Source organism: Condylura cristata, unplaced genomic scaffold (assembly GCF_000260355.1).
Source record: "Condylura cristata isolate star-nosed mole 26May11 unplaced genomic scaffold, ConCri1.0 scaffold00006, whole genome shotgun sequence".
Classification (NCBI taxonomy): domain Eukaryota; kingdom Metazoa; phylum Chordata; class Mammalia; order Eulipotyphla; family Talpidae; genus Condylura; species Condylura cristata.
The window spans coordinates 50,166,676-50,187,490 of NW_004567107.1; the positions used below are offsets into that span (position 1 = coordinate 50,166,676).

At 36.9% G+C, this 20,815-nt stretch overlaps 1 protein-coding gene across 1 annotated transcript in view; it reads right to left on the reverse strand.

Moving 5' to 3' along the window:
* ZDHHC21 (zinc finger, DHHC-type containing 21) overlaps positions 1-14,518 on the reverse strand; it is a 65,082-nt gene extending 50,564 nt beyond the window's left edge. Inside the window, exons 1-3 of the mRNA XM_012721526.1 lie at positions 14,341-14,518; positions 7,144-7,277; positions 2,301-2,447 (exon numbers count right to left, since the gene is read on the reverse strand). The gene's annotated coding sequence lies outside the window, so the exon portion shown is untranslated. The remainder of the gene's footprint in view (positions 1-2,300; positions 2,448-7,143; positions 7,278-14,340) is intronic.
* Positions 14,519-20,815: the final 6,297 nt, after the last annotated feature.

Here is a 20,815-nt window from a genome sequence, read left to right on the forward strand (position 1 = left end):
GAGGGAAGTGCACTGGACTATGGTGATGGCACATGGGTGATTTGGTGATGGGAAACCCACAGGGATTACAACTGAGATGAAAAAAAAAGTAAAATATGATACAAAAATAAACTATTATTAAAAAAGAAAAAGTTAAATGCAAATTTCCAACAATATTATTACTATTTATTTAAGAACACTCCTTTTTAGATGGGCATTTTTTTCAGTTGATTAACAAAAAGTTTACAGACCTTCCATATGAGACACTTAAAGATATTTCTACACATGCACCGTACCGAAAGAGTGACATATAAATATATACATAATTCAGTATAGATAACTCATAAAACTTAAACAATAAATTATAAACTCTAGGGGGCAACTTTCTCATAAAATACAATGGAATAATACAATAAACTAGGACGATGTTTCTCAAACCTGTAAGCAAACAAGGATCAAGTGAAGAACCTAAAGAAAATATTCCCTAAGCCCCATTCTAGAGCTACTGAATTGTAGTTCTTTATGCAGTGAAGCTCAAAAAAATCAAGTATTTAAAAATGCTCCCAAAGGTACATATGATACAGATGACTGATATCCAGGACCCAGATCCATTATAGCAACAATGACTTGAACTCAGTTCAACAAACAAATAACTAATACCAGACCTTCCATATGAGACCAAACTGGCACTACAGTTACTTGCTAGACATTGTAAGTACAAAGATGAACAAGACATAGTTTTTCCTTAGGGGAACTAACAGTCTAATGGAAGAAAAACTGATTAAATGGGTTTTAAATAACTTGGTAAAATTCAGAGATGTGGAAAGAATCACTGAAGATGGGGACTTCAGGGTAAGAATTCTAGTAGAGGATAAAACCTGAAACTAGTCTAAAAGATGAATAAAAGTTACTCAAGCAAAGAAAAGTGACAGCAGAAAGAAAAGCAGGAGGTATACAAGAGTAAAAATTATGAAGGTTATTAAAAACTGCTATCACAAATCAAAACTTTCAGGGGAGAGTAAAGAGTGAGAAAGAAATAGCTTTATCATGACAGGACATAAAGTTGCCATGTTAAAATACTAAGACTTCATTCTTAGACACTGGAAAGCTATTGAAGCAGGGAGCTAACAAAATGAGATTCATACCTTAAATAACATCAGCTCTGGTGTTAAGAATAACGTCAAAGACAGACTTAAATTAGGCAAAGAGAAGATGAAAAGCCAAAATTAATTTCAGAGAAGTGATCAACTGAAGAAACAGCTAGAATCAAATTAGTACATTTTACTAATTGATTACATATTAGGGGTTACAGATGAAATAATCAAAGATAACGCCTATATTTTCAGTATAGATTACAGACTACTTCATTCTAAGAGCTGCCGTCAGTTGACGAGCCTCAGGGTACCATCTTTCAGAAGCTCTTTCAATGTTAACTTTAAAGAGATAGTCCCATCCTATTAACCCTAGATCTTGCAAATATCGGGTAGCAAAAAAAGAATACAATTACTCAAATTCAACACCACCAAAATGTTTAAACTAGATATGTCTCAATTAGTAGTTACAGGTGAATTCTAAAATAGGAATAGCAACTGAACCTTGGAAAAAGTAAAAGTGGAACCTCACTACCTTTTTAATGTGAAAATCAAAAGACCTGTGAGTATCATAGTGAGCAAAATCACAGAAGATAAACCATGCTGCTTAATTTGCTTGCTATTATTTCAGTACCTAAAGGAGGTAAAGTATAAAAGGTACTTATTTGTATAGCTTTTTACATAGCTAAAGAGAGAAACATTTTAAAATATGGTTAGTTTTATTCTGCCAACCATTAAGTAATAAAATAAATGACACAAGGCTCACATTCAACATGCTCAATAGTACCAGCTTTATGTTCCTCCTTTTTAATGTTTTGGTTCCACTCAAGACTAAAATAAATAATATAAATTTCAATAATTTATAGCAACAATAATTTCATTACTTATTTCTACATGTATTGATATTAGAAGCAGAAAAGCAAACAAGTCAGCAAAAAGTAGGAAAATTATCAAATATTCATTTTTTGAATTATTTTTATTCTCCTCTACTAAAGAGAAGTTCTAATCATGAAACAATTCCCCACAACAAAAATTTGTGAAAAGTGCAGTTTAAATGTGTATGTTTTTCTTTGATAGTGAATAGTTTAAAATCTGGTTTTTTTCTCCTGGACGTAAATATAGAGACAACAAATTCTAAAACAAGCATCCCCAAGGAAAAGAGAGCAAGGATAAGGATAAAAAAATATAAAACAAAAATCAAATAAGTTTTTAATTATTTTTTAAAAGTACCTGAATGTAAAAATCAGTAGCATATATCCTTACAAGTGGATGGCAGACAAGAACAGTAGTCCTCCGGAGCACCAAATCAGATTACAACCAGAGACATAACTGGGAGAACGGCAGGGTCGCTCACTCATTAATATCCACCAGGCGTGGCTAAGGGTGAACAGAAACTATTACACACTCTGAGCAACAAGTGAACCAAGCATATGGCTGCTCTAGGTTTGAAGGGTGGCATTTGTAAAATACTTTCATTAGCTGCTGATTCCAACATGTTAATTTATATATTAAATGGTGAGCTCATAACTCAAACTTTGATGTAACTAGTGGACACACTGGTACTTCAACATTTTTTAAGATTGCTATCTGGTACTTGAGTGCTATGAGTAACTTCATTAATGATGTAAATTACTACAGCACAAGCTTTTCTTAAAAGAAATTATAATTCAACTCCAATAAAAGAGATCACACAAATATTTACAATGTTCAAACTTATCTAATAGGAGGTTTCCTTTCCTATTTTGCCTTTCCAGGAAACTAAGTTTCACTACAAATTTTCCTCAGGAAGGGAATAAAATATTATTTTTTAAAAATACTGTAGTCACAATGAAAATAACAGAAAACTCCTATGTGACAGAAAACTAACATCAGATTTCAGAAAATTATAAAAATTAGTCAAAATCACTTATAAGAAACCTAGTAAAGATATATCACCAACCTATATACTTATATATGACTCTCCATCTCAGCTAAGATGGTCTTACTACTGTTTCATAAATCTGAAAAATGTTTTCCTTTCCCCATTACTCCCACTTGAAATGTCCCTACTTTACTCTATTGAAATGCAACTCATAATGTAAGGTCAATCTGAATTTTATACTATAAATCAAATTTTTCATGGCTCCTCAGTTTTTTTCTTTTTCTTTTTTAAATTAAATATAAAGGCAAAGATACTAGAATAAAGCAGCAAGAGCTTTTATACTATGAGAATGAAAGGGTCTTCACAAACAAGACGATAGTCATGTTTGACCAGAAAAACAATAAAATTTCTTAAGTTAAAAACACAACAAAACATGAAAAAGACCTAGCATGCCTGGAAAAAATATTGTATGAATGATAGGAGGCAAATAAGTACATCAATACATACAAAAGGAAAAAAAATCCAGTGGCTGTGGCTGGAGAGCCAATTGGCATTGTCTATTGAAATGTCAACTCTTTGACACAGAACTTTTATTTCTAGTACCACTATAAAAGTATTCATGAGAACGTGCAGGTATATATATATACACAAGAATGGTCTATAGAACACTATTTTGTGATCACAAAAAGTATGGCACAACCTGAATGTCCTAGAAGAGAAAGGGAATGATCAAATATATTTCCACACTAAGGCAATTTGAAAAGAAAAAAAGTAGAGGTATACAAGGAATTCTAAAGAGTTATGTTTAGAATCTATTTATGGTTACCCATAACACATAGTGTTGAGTCAATAAAGACAGTTACATAGGCAAAATCTACGGAGGAAGGGGACAAATCTTTTGTGAGGCTTTTTTTTGACTCACAAGTAATTTTGGTTTTAATTATTCAATTCATTAATTGTAGCACACACCAGACATTTGGAAAACAGAAATGGCAACAAGTGTATGACACAATGCCTGGAAACAAAACTTGAACAAAGTGAAAAACAGTGTCTTAAGATTCTTGGTATCTATCAACTCAAGTGCCCAAAATTAGAAGACGGGATTAAAAAGATGTGGTACATATACACAATGGAATATTACTCAGCAGTCAAAAAGATAAACTCTTGCCTTCTGCAGAAACATGGATGGAGCTGGAATGGACAATGTTTAGTGAAAGAAGCCAGAAAGAAAGAAAAATACCAGATGGTTTCACTCATAACATGAGAGATCAGGAGGAAAATAAAAAGAGAGACAAACAAATGTAAAAGTAAAAATTAAAACAATGAACAACCATAAACCAGAGACATGTTATGGGAGTGGAGAAGTGAGAATGGGATTGGAACTGGGGTGGAAAGAGTGCACTGGACTGTGGTGATATCACACAGGTGAACTGGTGGTGGGAAGCCTTTGAGGATTACAACTGAGATGAAAATGCACAAAATGAAGAATGATGTAAAAAAATGAAAGAAAAAAAATACTCCAGTTCTAAACATAAAAAAAGTCATGATATCTGAATTTTTATCCTTATAATTTTGTTCTTTTTGGAAAAACAATCTAAATCATGGTAACACATAAGCTGAAATTTCACTACAGTTTGGACATTTACTATCTCAAATTTAAAAGAAATTACAAACTTTGGAGTGTACAAAAAAAATTACAAGGGGTAAGTCTAGCTTGTGTAACACATAAGTTGTATTCTATAAGGAAGAGTTTTGCAGGTACAAGAATTTTGATGAAAAGGATTTATGGAAGAAAGACAAATCTAATTAAGGGGCAAAGGAGCTAGCTTTGAAATAAAGGGTAGTTATCTTAAATGAGGTATTTCCTAAGCACAAATATTAACAGTAGTATTTCATTATTACATCAGAAAAAGTTGGAAATGTGACTACAACTGAACAGTTTCATATACAAGTCATTTTGTTTTAGTCAAAACCACAGTGATATTTCAGCTCAGTTGACCACTCAGAGCATTTGTCAACATTACTTTAAACTGTTATTTACCCAACATATTTTCTGCTTTTCTTTTGTTAGGCTGGTAGTCATTTTTTAGTTAGAAACTTTTCAGTTTTGTTTATTTGATTTGTTTTCAGGCTCTGCTAGTCATTTTCATTAGGGAAAAATGCATTCAAATCAGTAGTATCTTTATTCTGTATAGCCTAAAAATAACTTTGTGGCAGAGTTGATTTTAGTTTCCTTGTTTTCACATGTCCTATGAGAAAATAAGAATCATAAAAATCTCTGCAGTTTCAATCCTCTTGTCACTTGGCTCTCCTTAGAATGTGGATGGAGAGTTACTATCAGTGTCAGTAATTTTACTAATGTCAGAAGCATCTTCCATCATTTCCTCTATAAACAGATCTTCTTTTCCTCCATTTTCAGCATCTGAACAAAAACCCATAATCTTTTCATCCTTATTTCTTAGCCAGAATTACATTTCTCTGAGGTAGCGTTTTGTTTTTTTTTTCCCATTGACATTTAACTATTTTCGTATTTACTACTAAAAAGATCCTAAAACTTCTTGTCTTCCTCAAATTTTTTCTGATTACATATTTTGCTGCTATATTCTGATACCATGAGTTTCTTGAAGAGATGAAATCTGCCTTAATCTAAATTATTTCTCCATTAAGTTCTCCAAGCTAACTTTTCATGATTCTCTTCTACCAACACAAACTGACCTGCTATTGTGGCACAGAATTTCTCAACGTCATCTAATTATTCCTGATAATCTTTAGCCAAAAGATATAATTAGACATTCTGTTCCTGTTTCACTATAAAGAATATCTAGAAACCTTTTATCATTTAAGTTCTTGTCTCACCTTTACAATAATCTGACCAATCTGCCATTAATATTGAGTTTCTGTTTCTTTTGACATAAACAACTGAGTACCAATAAGAAAACTCAACTAAGAGCCCTCACATAAATTGCTAAAGACAGAACATGTGCCAGTGGATGAACAAATTCTGGAGGTCTCAGAAATCTGAAGGGTTTTCTTCCAGGAAACCCACCAGGTGCTTATTGGGAAGGTTGGCTAGAACTGAGAAACTTTGCCCTGTGATACTGGATGGCAAGGAGAACAACAGTCACAGTCATCTGCACCACTGATATGTCTCAGAAGGGATGAATCTTATTAGCAATTTCTAGCGGAAGAAAAGGACAGAGACAGACAAGGGGCATAGGAAAATTTCTGAGAGTGTTGACAAAAATCTTTGTCTTAAAAGAGAGACACAACTGAAGAACAAAAGAGCTCAGTAATCTTATGATTAAGATTTAAGGTCAGTACATTCCTTGGCATGAAAATTTACCTTAAAAAAAAAAAAACCCTATAAACCAATATTGAATGTTAATGATCTGTACACTGAAATATTAGAGGGAGGGGGAGGAAGTGTACCTAAGTCTGCAATTTACTTTGAAATGGGTCCAAAAATAAATAAAGTGGTTTGATGGATAAACAGAGAGCTGGATAAGTATGTGATGAAGTTTACTAAAACATTAATTGTAGTAAACATTTAATTGAGTATTTTTTTAACTCTTCTATTTGAAATTTTCATAATTAAATGTTGGAGGGTACACATTTATATGACTTTTTTCATTAGGAAATATTACAAGTACAAATGATTTCTGTATATGTATGAGGGAGAAAATGCAGAAGAAAACACATCAACCAAGGTGTTAGCAGCTACCATCACTGTCTTGAGGAAATTAAGAGTAATGAGAAGTTTTCACATCTTGTATATGTATTTAAGATTATTAATAAATTTATGTGCTTCCAAATTTTTCTCAGTTAACCAAGATAAAGACAGCACAGCAAGTCTGACTACATTACAAACAGAAATAAAATGTTTCAGCCTCCCGTACTACTCTATACTATCCTTATATTAAATACTTTTAAAATTGATATTTTAAGCTAATGTAGCGCAAAAACATCATTTGTAAAGTCATATAACATATACAATTCAAAAAGGTGTTTCCAAAACTATTATAATAATTATAAATTATTTTTCTATGAAAAAAGATTTAAGAAAACATTTACTTAAAAATAAGAATTTTTTTAAATAACTACAATTATTTTTTGCTAACGAACAATTATTAAATGCATCTTAACATAAGACTTCAAGGATCTAAGTAACATATAAAGAAATCCATCCCAGTGTAAAATTAAATGCAGACTTACCATTTGCGAATTCACTGAGATGTGTGGCAATTTCTCTGGTACTTGCATTTAGAGGTTGTGTCTTGATTCATTTTTTTTTTTTAATTAAATCCCAGCAAATGGATCTCTCCTCAATAGCAGTTCTTCACGAGAATCTATTAATGGTTAAAAAAAAAAAGATCTCTCATAAAGATAAAAATATTAAACAGATCATCAATATTCTTTTTTATACATTAAGAAATTATGATTACCTTTTATTTTAATATTTATTTATTGTGAAATATCAGTTATAAAAATTTTAACCTCATAAAAAAATCTCATCTCTACTGATTCTACATTTTCATGTCTTATCCCATAACCTCAAAACTTTCATCAAATTACCATCATACACAAAACCTCTTTAGAAACGACCCAATTCTCAAAAATCCCAAATTTTCACTATGTATATAGTTTTAGGGTTCAAACTTCCTTGACTAATAATCCCAAAATGGTAATACTGATGTGATGTGACAGAATGCAATGTAATATCTATCAACATGTAAGGCAAGTATAACCTAATTACAACTGATAAAATACAAAGTAAAGAGTTTAAATTGAGGCAAACTTTAGCTTAAAATGATTCGAGAAAAATTAACCTTTTTTAAGAAAATCAGTAGTAAAAGTTGGTTTCTACAACTTAAGCTTTAAACACTCTAAAACATTCTAAATACTATCGTGACCCCAAATTTCATTAATTCAATTAACATCTATCGAATGTATACTATACTTTGGCACTGAGTATATGTAAAAAAGAGATGAGTGCTATCCTTAATAAAAACAGACTAGTAAATAGACAAGATTAACATCAGGGAGGACAAGAATTAGAGAGCATGAAAACCTCTCATATATGAAGGGAAATGGCTTGTGGAACTTTTCCAGTTATGTTAATACATGTGTTTCCTGGGTTACTTCACAAAATTTCTTACAATAAACTGCCATCAGGAAATTATTTCTAGAGAGAGTGATGCCTATGAGTTAACTAGGTGAAGAATGGCGGATGGAGACACTTCTGAACAAGGCAGCAGAATAAGCAAAGGCATAAGGACAAAAAGCAAAAGCAAACACTGTCTAAGCAAACTTCAAAGACCAGAGTCATTGCTTATAAGGAAGAAGTAAAGCATGTATAACCATTTCATAATCAACTCTAACACATGCATATCGTAACATTACTAGTACAAACAAAACTATATAAAATACATAAGCTATATATACTTCACCTGAGTATAAATACATGAAAACATACCTGACAAGTTTAATGAATTGATGGTAACCTTTCTACATGTGATATATGTTCCTTCATTCTATTTCACTTTAATAAAAAATATATTTATAATGCTGTTCACAGTCTACCAAACTGATTCAAGATCCACAAACAGAAAGCAATACTAAGAGTGAAAAGCACTATTAAACCACGGCAATGAGTTTGGACTTCGCCCTTCACACTGTGGGAAACCACTGAAGGATTTTAGGTAGAAGAAATTTCTTCATAGTATGAATTACAAATGTTAACTGCATAGGGAGCAAGAGGAGGAAGGGAGAAGCAGCACTTTAAAGAACAGCCTGGCTATATGAAGTAAGCTAGGTGTACTAATTATCGAGGTGAGAAATGAGGATACATGGTAAGGACCTCAAACTTTTAAGAAGATTGAGGATCGTGGATGTGAGGCAGGAACACTTAAAATGGGAGACACGCAGGAAAAAGATTAAGAAGTTAATGAGTAAAATTTATGGGACTTTGTGATCAATGAGAGGGAAAGGACATATCCTAGGATGACTCCCAAGTTTCTTAGAGACTAGTAGAGGTTGGTACCATTCTTCAGGACAAAAAAAGGGCAGGGGAGATTATGAATTTGTTAAGCAGACTCTGTTCATTATAGCAATAAACTATTACATCCTGAGGATGTGAAAGATTCAATAAAATTATTATCATTACATTTCCATTCCCTTTACAGATTTTTTTTTAACCTGTATTTTCTCCCATGGTAGTTTTCCTATTGTCCACGAGTGGCTGACTGTCCAATGTATTTGTTTCTACTCTAAGCCTCTAAACAAATTTACAGTGGTTTGCTTGGTCCTACCTTCACTTCTCAGAGACAAAATCTGGAACAAAGTGAAGGAGCTACTACTGTAATGGTAAATAGATGAATTCATCTTCTTCCAGAAAACAATAAATGTACACAACACAATGCTCTGAAACATGCCCAAAGTCAATAACACTGCTAAGGCCCTGACTCTAGAGTGGCCTACTAATGTTGTAGCAAAACAGTAGCTGCTGTCAGTAACATAATTAGGTAAATAGCACAGGTCAACCATCTCCAAGTCAAACCCCAAACACTGGCTAAACATCAAGGGCAAAATTCTACTTTAAGTTTGTGATTACAATTATAGGAGTTACATTGCAACCACAGTATCCAAAAAAAGTGCAAATCCACCCGCTTCACTGTGGAATCAAATCTCATCTATGTGGTTTAAAAGCAACACTTGGCTTAGAATTCAAGAAATTCTGGAATAACACTGAATATCCAAAGTTTCAGAACCATATCATTAAATATTTATAACAGTGTCATGTCTGGAAAAACATAACAATTTACAGAGGAAGTTTTCAAACAAATCTCCCCTCCAATTTTTTTTATCCACAGGGCCAAAAGAAAACGGTTTATGTATCATACGAATATGTAAAATTCAAACCTTACGGTTGTACGTTAGAATGAATTTTAAAAACATTATTACAACTGTACACGTTTTTATATGTTTCTGCAGATAGTTAACTTTGATTTCATCTGCTCTGAAAAGTGGACGTGTGATAGCTAAATAATTCTCCCTAAAACATCAGTCTACAGAGTCTATGGTTATTATAACCATCTCTGTAATAATGAGGCAATTCAATTTTTAAATATTATATAGGTATTATTCAGCAGATTTGTAACAGAGTAGGAAATTAGTTTTGTACAAATACTAAAGAGAGCGCCATCTTCAAATGATGATGCTAACTCTCTCCAACTATAAAGTGGAGATAAAAATACTAATTTGTGAAGTTGTTGTAATCCTTAAATGATAAATTGCCTAGCAAATAATAAACCAAAAAATGGTAACTTCAAAGGGGCTGGGGGAAGAGGAGTAAAGGAAACTTAAAGACAAGTTTTACTTCTAGTCTTACAAAGTCCATAACAAAACATATTTCTAGGACCCTCAATAAAGAGGTGATATAATTTAATATAACCCAGCTATCTACTTTCTTAGTCTGAGGACTACTTGTCAAACACAAGAAACCTAAGGTAATAGAGGTTTTCAACTACTTTGCTACTATAAGCTAACAGGGAATTTATACTTCAACTATCGGCAAGAGAAACCCCCAAAATAGAGATTGTTCCTAAAACAGTAGTCAAATAGTGACTAAACTAAAGCCTGTAAATTTAAATCTCTTTCAAGTAAAAGCAGGTCTGGAATCTTAAGGAATTAAGTATGGAGGGAAAAAAATCACAACTTTCAGAATACTTTCAGAAGATAGTTTCAGAAGATAAGAAGAATGCACAAGTAAAGCAAGAATTCTTACCCAACTGCTAGGTTCTGCAGAAGACTGAAAATGTGGGTGGGCAAAGTATCAGTGCAACATACCTGCACCTTCAATGATATCAAGAATCTACTTCGTAGTTCAAGTTCTTTTAAACTCTGGGCAACACTGATCACAAGCCATGCTCTTCACTAGGTGTCCGCCACATGAGTGAAATATAAAATATCTCTATTAAAAACAGAGCACTACAGTGACCAATCAGAACATCCTAACAAGAATTAAACTAGAAAGTTTGGGATGATGTGAAGACTACCAAACACTGTTTCAGTCAGTTCAAAATGTCTACTTGGGAATTTTTGTTTAAGAAGATAGGGGAGTGGGAAAGGGAGCAGGAAAGGAAAGAGGAAAACAGGAATTAAATGTCAGGTTGGGACAAAAAGGCCACAGATAACCTCTGCTCAAAAACAGCATAAGGAAAAAGCTCCAGACACAGTAAAAGCCAGAAAGGAAGAGGCTCTGGTATTCCTGGGCATGAATCACACATGGTCTTCCCAAAGGGAAGAGAAGTCAAAGTCATCTACTTAACTCCAGTACCCACTGAACCAAGACAAGTTATGGGGAATGGGTGAGAGGGAAGAGACTGAATCCAATTTCCTTCACACCAGGCTTAATCAAAGCAGGCAGGATTTCAGAACACTAACAACACTAAAAGAAAAAAGTCTCCTTACTTGTTGAAACTGAAAAACATGCAGTAGGTTAAAAAAAAAAAAAAAAGTTATTCATTCCATACAAATAGAAGACTTAAAAGCAGAAGCATGGCTGAAATCATATTTGAGCATGTTAAGTCAGAATTAAAGTAAAATCAACGAGCAGTAAAGAATGATGGTCAAATAGTCTTTCATGGAAGCAGCAACAAATAGCTGATGAGAATACATATTAGTCATTCTTTTAAGTGGGCAGTTTAATCAACAAGAAAGGAAAAATTACAGAAAGAGAAAGCCTGAAAATCGAAAGACAAATTCTGAAAAAGCAAATTTTTGTCCTGGGAAATAAAATGAACTACTATTACACTATTTTTGGTCAGGGAACTACCAAGAGCAATGCTGCTTACATCTATGCTGTGTTCCTTAACGTAAACTGACTCAACTTACCAAAGATGTTTACCTCCCCAAATCATTTGTCTGACATTAAGAAAAACTGCTGTCCATTTCCAATTAGAGCTTTACCCTGTAATTTTTATTGATTCAAAATAGTTCAAATAGTATTAATGCATGGATTACTCTAAGATTACTAATATTCTACTAAATTGTCAGTATTCTGCTAAATTGCCATGTACATCTAATAATGCATTTGAAAACTTTAATCTGAGTCATCTAATGGTTTACTAAAAAGTTTACTAAAACAATATGAGATGCCCTCATTCTTTTAAAAAGTGAAACTGAACTGAGGTCTCCCTGGTGGCACAACGGGTTAAAGCACAGCATTATGTAGCTCTTTGAAGCCACTGTAGCACAAATTGGATCACCCATCAGGGAGCTGATCCACATGGCTTGGCAGACCTCTCCTGACCGGCCTGCTCCTCTCAGCAGTGTATTTCAGTAGATCTGCCTGTTCTGCCCCCCAGTCTGTGTCTGATGAATCTTCTCACCCACCACACCTCTGACCTGTACCCCTGTTCTGTAAGCATAAATAAATCAATCTTAAAAAAAAAAAAAAAGTGAAACTGAACTTAGGGAACTACTTCCTAGTTTCCTCTACTATCCATTGTGTACTAATACCAACACGATTTAGGTTTTGACACTAAGTCACTGACTCAGATTCAATTATAATTCCTGAAAAACAAAGAAATCTAGGAAGATATTACTAGACTTTATAATTCGTTTCTTCACTAATCCAAGGCATTTTTTTTTTATCCATGATGATTGTCCACAGGTTCTGAATAGGTCCTTATGAATTAAGAAATCAAGTTGTAGGCCAAGTAATAAAAATTTCATAATCCACTGGTTAGTTCTTGTTGTAAAATCTGCTAATAGTTTTACACATACATTTTTATAAGTTTCAATCCTTTCGTTAAATAAAATACCCCAAAAGTAGCCAATATGGCAGTTATCTATTTTATTTAAAATACACTCTTTCACTTATTCCACCTACAGCTTCTTTTTCAAAAGCTTCTAAAATATGTTAAGTTTAACAGATATCACAACAGTTTGAAGGAATCTAATACAATACTACTGCTTTATACTTAGAAAAAGGAGTTCTGGAACAGTACTATGGCAAAAACTGTCCCAAGATTATAGTTAACCATTTTTAGTTATATTTTGATATAATTTTACTAATGCATCTTCAGATACATGCTTTAAAGGTACCTTTAACATGTTGGCATTTTGGAAAGCAAAAAACGACCCTTCAAAGATTTAGTCTGGCTTCCCTTTGTATAGATGAGTCACAGAGTGATCACTTACCTAGCCATGAATGCATAGCTAGATGGTGATGGTGACAGCAATGTGACCAGAATCTAGTTTTGCTTTCTACAACCCCCAATCTCACTTGATTTTTCCTGAAAAATTTTTCCTCTCACCTCTTCTTCAAAAATCTTTTTGCAATTAAGAGATAGCACAATTAAAACCACACCTCTCTGAATGTATCTTTAATAAAACAATTCAACTCAAGAGTTGGGAAAGAGTTAACAAAACATAACACCAAGTCTTTTGGTTCAGGGATGGCACCTATTAAACGCTCATCAAATAGTTAGCACTGCTACTGTCGTCATTGTATTCCAAGGAAGGTAATGAATTGTGAAAGTACACATATTAGCATAGTAGGCCAAGGATCCAGTTGACATATCTTTATAACTTGCAGTTAATTATCTTCAGTCCTCTAGACTGTAACCTTACACTGAATTATGGCCAGCCCACAATGACCTTGATTTTTCTTTCCTCTTGTACTTCTATGGATTGCTATATTGCAATATTTTTAAGTAATAAGTGGTGAGGTCCTGTCGGCCCTGAAGATACAGACATCCTCCGCTGACTCACAAGGATCTTAAAATGTGACCCAAATATAGCTTGAGAACGACCACAACTTTAAATGGACTCTCCAGTTAAAATCCAGCGACCTACTAACAGTAAATGATAACAAGTGCAAACTGCTACCACCCATAGCCATTTTCTCAAAACCACTCTTGTGGTGGGAGGCAGGAGGTTAAAACAGGAGCAAACTATTTTTCCTCCGGCTAGTCTTCTGCAGCCTCACACCAACGTTCTGGAAATGAATGAAAGGCTGTGCTGCGACAGCAGAGAAAAATCCTGGATCCTCGAACAGAGCTCCCGGAGGGATGCAGAGAAAACAGTGCACACACACAGGCGACAAACTCAGGTCACAGATTTAATATTTTTCTAAAGCCTCCCCAAATCATCTAGACTACAGCAGGAACCACCCACCACAGTTGGCGGGAGGCTGCGGCTCCAGCTGAAGATGCTCTGAGAAAGGCCAGGCCAGGGGAGAGAGCAGGGCGCAGAGGAGAGATTCCGGGTTCTGAGCAGGGGCAGGTGCGGGGAGGGGGCAGGGCGCCGGCCAGGTGAGGGCGGGGTGGGGGGAGGCGCTGTGGAACCGAGGCCAGGGGCGGGCTTGGGGGGCCGCCGGTCGCCCCCGCGCCTTCACACACTCACCGGCGCCGCGGGTCCCTCGCGCCGCCACTGCTCTCGCTGCTACCAGTGGCTCTTCACTGCGCTTCGTCCGCCGCCTCCTCCTCGGTGCCGCCGCCCAGGCCGGGCCGCGCTCCCCTTCCGCTTCCGGGAGCCCCAGCGCCTGGGCGGCGAGGTGGGTGCCCGCCTGCCCGCCGGCCCCCACGCGCCTTGGAGAAACCGGCCGTTGAGGTCGCAGTCTCCGCTTCGCGCCCCGGACCCGTTGGCAGCCGCCGAGGGCGGCAAGGGCAGTGATCGCGCTGCGGGAGGGGGGAGGAGCGCGGAGGCCCGGAACCTGCGCGGACAACCTTAGCGCTCTACCTGACGCCCTCGCTCGGCGCCTTTGCCCGCCCTCGCTCCCCCTACCCAACTCTGCTCTAGCCGACCTTTTCTTTGTCCCCACATCCTCCACTGCCCTTCTCTTAAGGAGGACCCGGGAGACTTTCCTTTGGGGGGGCAACTATTCTAGCATCAGGAGAGATGGTCGACTGACCTCTCTTTCCCCAGAGCTTTCTGATGGCCTCTGGTCCCTTCCTTCAGCGAGCGCTCCAAGGGCAGCATCAGCACCCCCTGGGAACTTGTTAGAAATGAATGATAAAGGGCCTGCTGAACCGGTGTCTGCATTTTAATAGGGTTTCCGAATCACTTTTATCTGTGCATCTTAAAGACTGAAAAAAAGCACTGAATTGTCCGCATCAGGGCCCTCTCTGTGACAGTTTGGACCAACTTTTCAAGATTTTTCCTATTCCTGCAAACAACCAAAGTGCATACCCAAGAAAGCTCTCCTTAATATTTCAGGGTATATCCAAAAGTTGCCAACTTGCTCAAACCTACCACTTACAAAAAATAGGTCTAAGAAAAAATAATCCACCTCAGGTTCTAAAGTAGTGTCTTCATCAATCACAAGAGACCCACTAACCACCCCCTCCAGCACAACCCACCACTACCACCACACACACACTTGCCCTAATATGGGAGCAGATCTTTATGCCAGCATGCCACATGCCACATGCCACAAGGGGAGGGAATGTGTAGATGAACGAACTATTACTTGCTTCATAAAATCTGAATTCCTTATGGGATGGCATTGAAGTCTTAACTCGATTCATTTACCCTTCCTAGAATAAGCTCCATCTTCACTCAGGTCATCTACATAAGCTCCACGCTTGAGGGCCAAATTAAATCCTGCCAACCCCGAGATGGCTCTCACCACAGCACCTTCATCACATACAGTACAGCTAGTTTGAGGCCCCTGTGATACCTGTATTGCCAGTTATTTTTAAACGAGTTATGCCCTGGTTTCAGAATTAATGACAAGCACCTTGTAACCTTAAAGACCTAAATCTGTGGCTACCAAAGTGTGGTCTCCACACCAGCAACATCAATATCACCTGGGAACTTGTGAGAAATAAATATCCAGTGCTACCCCAAATCTATTGGCTAGAAACATTAGAGGTGAAGCCCAGCAATATGTGTTTTAACAAGCCTTCCATGAGATTCTAACGCACACTCAATTTTTTTAATTAGTGTCCTAGAATATTTCCTCATACTAGATGGTAGTTTTAATTTAACCCCAAGCAAGTTTTATTGCCATTCAGATTAAGAAATAAATGCTTCCATTCATACATACCTGGGTTGGAAGTCTGTCACAATAACTTTACGAAGAATTTATCATTTGTTTTCCTTATACATTTGACATTGTAGGATTTTTGTAACTTGTCTTATTTGAAAAGAAATAACCCAGACAACTTATCACTTTGGGGGAAAAATACCCCACCAACTAAATTTAGGTACCTGAATTGCATATTATTTGGTATCTCAGCGTACCCCTGTGAGAGGGAGTAATATGTGGCAAATGATCTCAATGAGTGCTAAAATGAAAATTAGTTCATGAGCACATGAATTCACATGACAATTGGAAAAAGCCTATTTTGTATGTCCCCCTTTTCTCCCATGAGTTAACCTGTCTCCTGTCACCCAAGTCAATTCCACAGGGAATTTTGTGTGAGGAACATAAGAGATATGTGCCAAGGAAAGCATTCTCAGAAAAAAATCATAAGCCTTTTTAGGATAGGAAGTTAAGGGTTGATCTACCCTTTCACTGAAGGTCAAGTCACCCAGTCCTATCACTAGTGCTAAATGCTGAGCATATTGTAACACACAGGCCTAGTAAGGGAGACATGGTGTCATGCAACCTTTTGGAGGAGATTTTCTGTTTGTTGTAAGAATGGAGAGAAGATAGACATTGTGCACTATTTTTCCCTCCAGAATTCTAGTCTACTTCATTGTGCCTGTGGCTGAGTGAAGCATGATTATTAATCAGTCTAAAATTTATCTGGGAATAGAAAAAGTAGACAAGGACAAGTAGCATTGCTGCCACTGCCAACTTAGCTTTTCAACAAAGGCACAGCCAGGGCATTTATGTGGATAAACTCAGCCAACTACTGTGCTTCTGTGCCGTGACGGGGGAGGACTGGATTTTACAGCAATTTCCAAAAGTCAATGCAAGTGCAGTCCAGAGTTTAATCAGTATTGGCTAATAGCCCTTGGCAGCTTTGGGTGGATGGCGTTCTCCACCTGCCCAGCTGGGTACCATGCCCTAAGCACCCAGATTTGATGCACATTCATGATTCTTGGTTGCTTATAGTCATTTCCCCCATCTGTCTGAGTGGCAGAATGCCCATCCCACAACAGTCTCATATTCTAATAGTTATTCTTAACTTCCTTCGGGTTACACATCTCCTTAAGTATCTGGTGAAATTTGTGGACTTTTCTCAGTGAAGTAAACACACACATAACTATAAAAACATGTACATACATATTTACATATAAAGTGTCACAAGCTGTCCCACCTTTCCCTACTTCCAAAGGATCACAATGAAGTCACAAACTCTAAGCTAAGAACTTGCTCTAAGACATAGAATGTAGGTAAAATAAACTCCTGCCCACCCCAGATATCAAGGATATTAAATCAAGGAGAAAATGGCACTGCATGCTTAAGAAACAGAACAAAATCATTGGTAGACAGCAGCACTGGGTTACAGGATCACCAAAGAAACTAGTAGTTCTAACAAGATGGTTAACAAGTGATTTCGTAAAGAAAGGTTCATGCATCTGACAAATGGGAATAGGATTTTGATGGGGCAGAAGGATCCCTTCGGGATGAAGGATAGTATAAGCAAAGGCATGGACAATTCAAATACAAGATTTGGTCTGACGGTGGCTTAAGTCAAAATACATGTGAAGACAGAGAGGAAATGGAAAGGTAGAAAAGAGTCTGATAAGGGTTAGCTTCCAATACAATGCTGTGGATACTCTGGCTTCTCGTCATATCCTATAAATCTTTTCCTTTTACCAATACAATGCTATGTCCAAAGAGGAGCTTTTGGAGTATGGTGAAGATTTGCTTAAATCTTTCCCTATTAACCTATTAACAAGGGCAGTGGCATCATCAACATGCAGAGTGGTACAGCATTTGGAAAAGTTCTAAATATCCCAATTTGGAACCTATTAGACAAATCACATGGCTTTGTCTCAAATTTGGGTTTGATTGATGTTTGCTCTAGAGGTTTCTTTTAAGTTAAATCAAGATGACTCTGACATTCTTATGGGTTTACTGTCAGTGGAGAAATGTATCTGGTGAGTGATCAGGTGAGTTTAGAGTCCAGGATGCTGAAAGAGTTCAAAATCTGCTCAGAATTGAAAGATCAAAAATCAGCTTGGACTGAAAAGAGAAAAGAACCTCTGCCACTAATCAAATTCAGAGGACACACACAAATAAAGCCAGCTGCAAAGTTAATAGAAAACACTGTTTGTGCCAAGGTTGGGCAGCAGTTATAATTTACCATAATTACCTACTTTGGGGGTGATTACTGCCCAACAATGCCTTAGAATGCTTGCTGTTTTAATTTATTACTAGGAATACCCAATGTCTCAGCCACCTTCACTTCATGACAGCACCCAATTCCTAGTAAATTGCCTCATTTCCCTTTCCCACCTCAAAACAGCAACCAATCCAAAACAGGTTCCTTCTTCCCATAGACAGTCTTCAGAATCTCTCAAAGGGAGCCATGTCTAGCTCCTCCACCTTATCTAGTGGCACTCTTTTGTTTCCTTGCAAAATAACTTGATTTTGTAAGGTCACCAGCTTGTGCCTGATAGTCTTAGGGTGATAAGTTTAACAACTCATTTGATAATGAAAGCCACCTGTTGCCAGGACTTGACGTCAATGTTCTTCAGGAAAGGGTTGTCTCTTTCAGTGTCATAAGGAACTACCATTCAGAGATGTGCAGTTCAGCAGTTTCACACATACGCTCTTCCAACATGGGCGGAAGTGACCAAGTCACCCTAGCCACTCAGCCTTTGAAGAAATGTAGATCAAGATAGAAAGCAGAAGAAGAAAAAGCATTTAAAAATAATGTTTATGAATAGATTCCTTTTAGACAACTGTTTAGTTTAAATAAGTTGAACTAACAGAATTCCAAGACAGAAGTCAAGTGGGTCTAGAAAGACAATGAAAAGTCCCACCTTGGTTCAATATAAATAACACATTATAAATAGGGCTGTATTAATAATACCAACTTTTCTGTGTGAAGGAGATTATCACTGTAAAGAAAATAGCAAAAACACAGCTGGGGGAAACATGATTTTTGTCTGCAAGATAAGACCATACTAGAGAAGAGCAAGATATGTTAGACTTGGAGCTTAAAGAAAGCCTGCTGGGGCAGGAACCAAGTGGGATCAAGTGTCCAAACTCAACGTTATCTCTGTAGGAGATGGAAAAGTTACTTAATTCTCAAAGTCAGAAGCAAAAGAAGAAGCAGAGGGTGGGCAACTGGGAGATTCTGAGGGAAAAGGAGGGTAAAAAGTTAAAACTAGGCCCTCCCTGGTGGTGCAGCATGTTAAAAGCACAGCACTAAGAAGCTAAAGCCACTTCAACATGAGTTCAATCTCCACCCCAGAAGTGACCCACATGGTGCAGCAGACTAACTGCTTCCCTCAACAGTGTACTTCATCAGTCGGCCTGCTCTGCTCCCCACTTTGTCTCCAGTGATCCTCTCACCGCCCCTGCACCACCGGCCTGTACCCCAGTTCTATATGCATAAATAAATAAATCTTTAAAAAAAAGTTAAAACTTCATGACTTATATCTCTGTGTGGACACAAAAATAGGAAGTGCTGCATTCTCAGAAGGGGAACTGAAATTGGGGGGCAGGGGTGCTCAGAGCCAGGAAAGGAGATGAGGAGCTTGAAGGAGACAGAGCTCAGGGCTCATGTGAGAGAAAGTTGACTCGAAGAAAAAGACTGCCTCTGAGTCCTTCAAGGAAAACTCACATGCCAGAAATAATAAAAATAGTACTTCTCTGTTTCAGTTTATAGTTCTAGAACAATTTCGTTGTTTTCCAAACACACTAATTTAACAGACCAACTCTGGGTTCATAGTATCCGTAACTAGTAGATTAAAAAAATTAGACTTCCTTATAGTTTATCTTTTCATACCCTGTAGTACCACAGAAGAAAATTTCAGTCTTAGCTGGTAAACATCTAGTTGCCATGAGTACAAGGGCAGATCGAGAGGCTTGAAGAAACTCCATAGGCAATGCAGCTCCAAATGTCATGATGGAGAATAACTTGGGTCAAGCAAACAGCACTGGGGAATTCAGTGGAAGATAAGATGAAAAATTGATCAACTACTTAGATTGTATTGACTACATCTTGGGTTTATTAAATACCTATGCTGCTTGGGATAGTGATAACAGCTAAACTCATACACAAGTACACACACACACACACACCCCATTTTGTTTCTGCTGATATCCTTGTTTTTTGTTCTCTCAGTCAAAGAGTAACTTTTACTGTACTTGCATTACAAAGACAAAATGTCACTCCCAAACTCATACCTGTTCTAGCAGGCAAGCTTTTTTGTTCACCTCACCTATTCTGCTTTGCTATTTGGCAAGAACCTGGAGTTGTGAGCCTGCACAACGAGGCAGTCATGGAATAAGATTGACCTTAGATTTAGAAAAACCTACACCTAGGACTCATCCTAGTGATTTACAAATCCCAGTGGATTTGTAAAAGCCAGCATTCTTAGAGACTCTTCTCCAAGAACACAGTTGTGCTATCATCCATTAATTGCCACGGGAATCACCAGCTGTCACCACAAAATCTTTTATGGGCATGCTGTAAATATTAAAAGAGCATGTTAAAATTACACCATGCACAGCAGCAGCTGATGCTGCTTTATGGAGACAATATTAGAGAGTGTGTGTAAGTATCACACTACAACTCCCATGATCCCTATATCCTATAGTTCCCCTAAAGCCATGTTTGGGCTACAATTTTAACTCTTTAATCACATGAAGGAATCAGGCAAACCAATCATTTTCACTGAAGCAAATCTTACCCGTGAAACTAGGTGTGTCGTTAATGTTGTAGATGTCCTTCCATACGTTCATCGG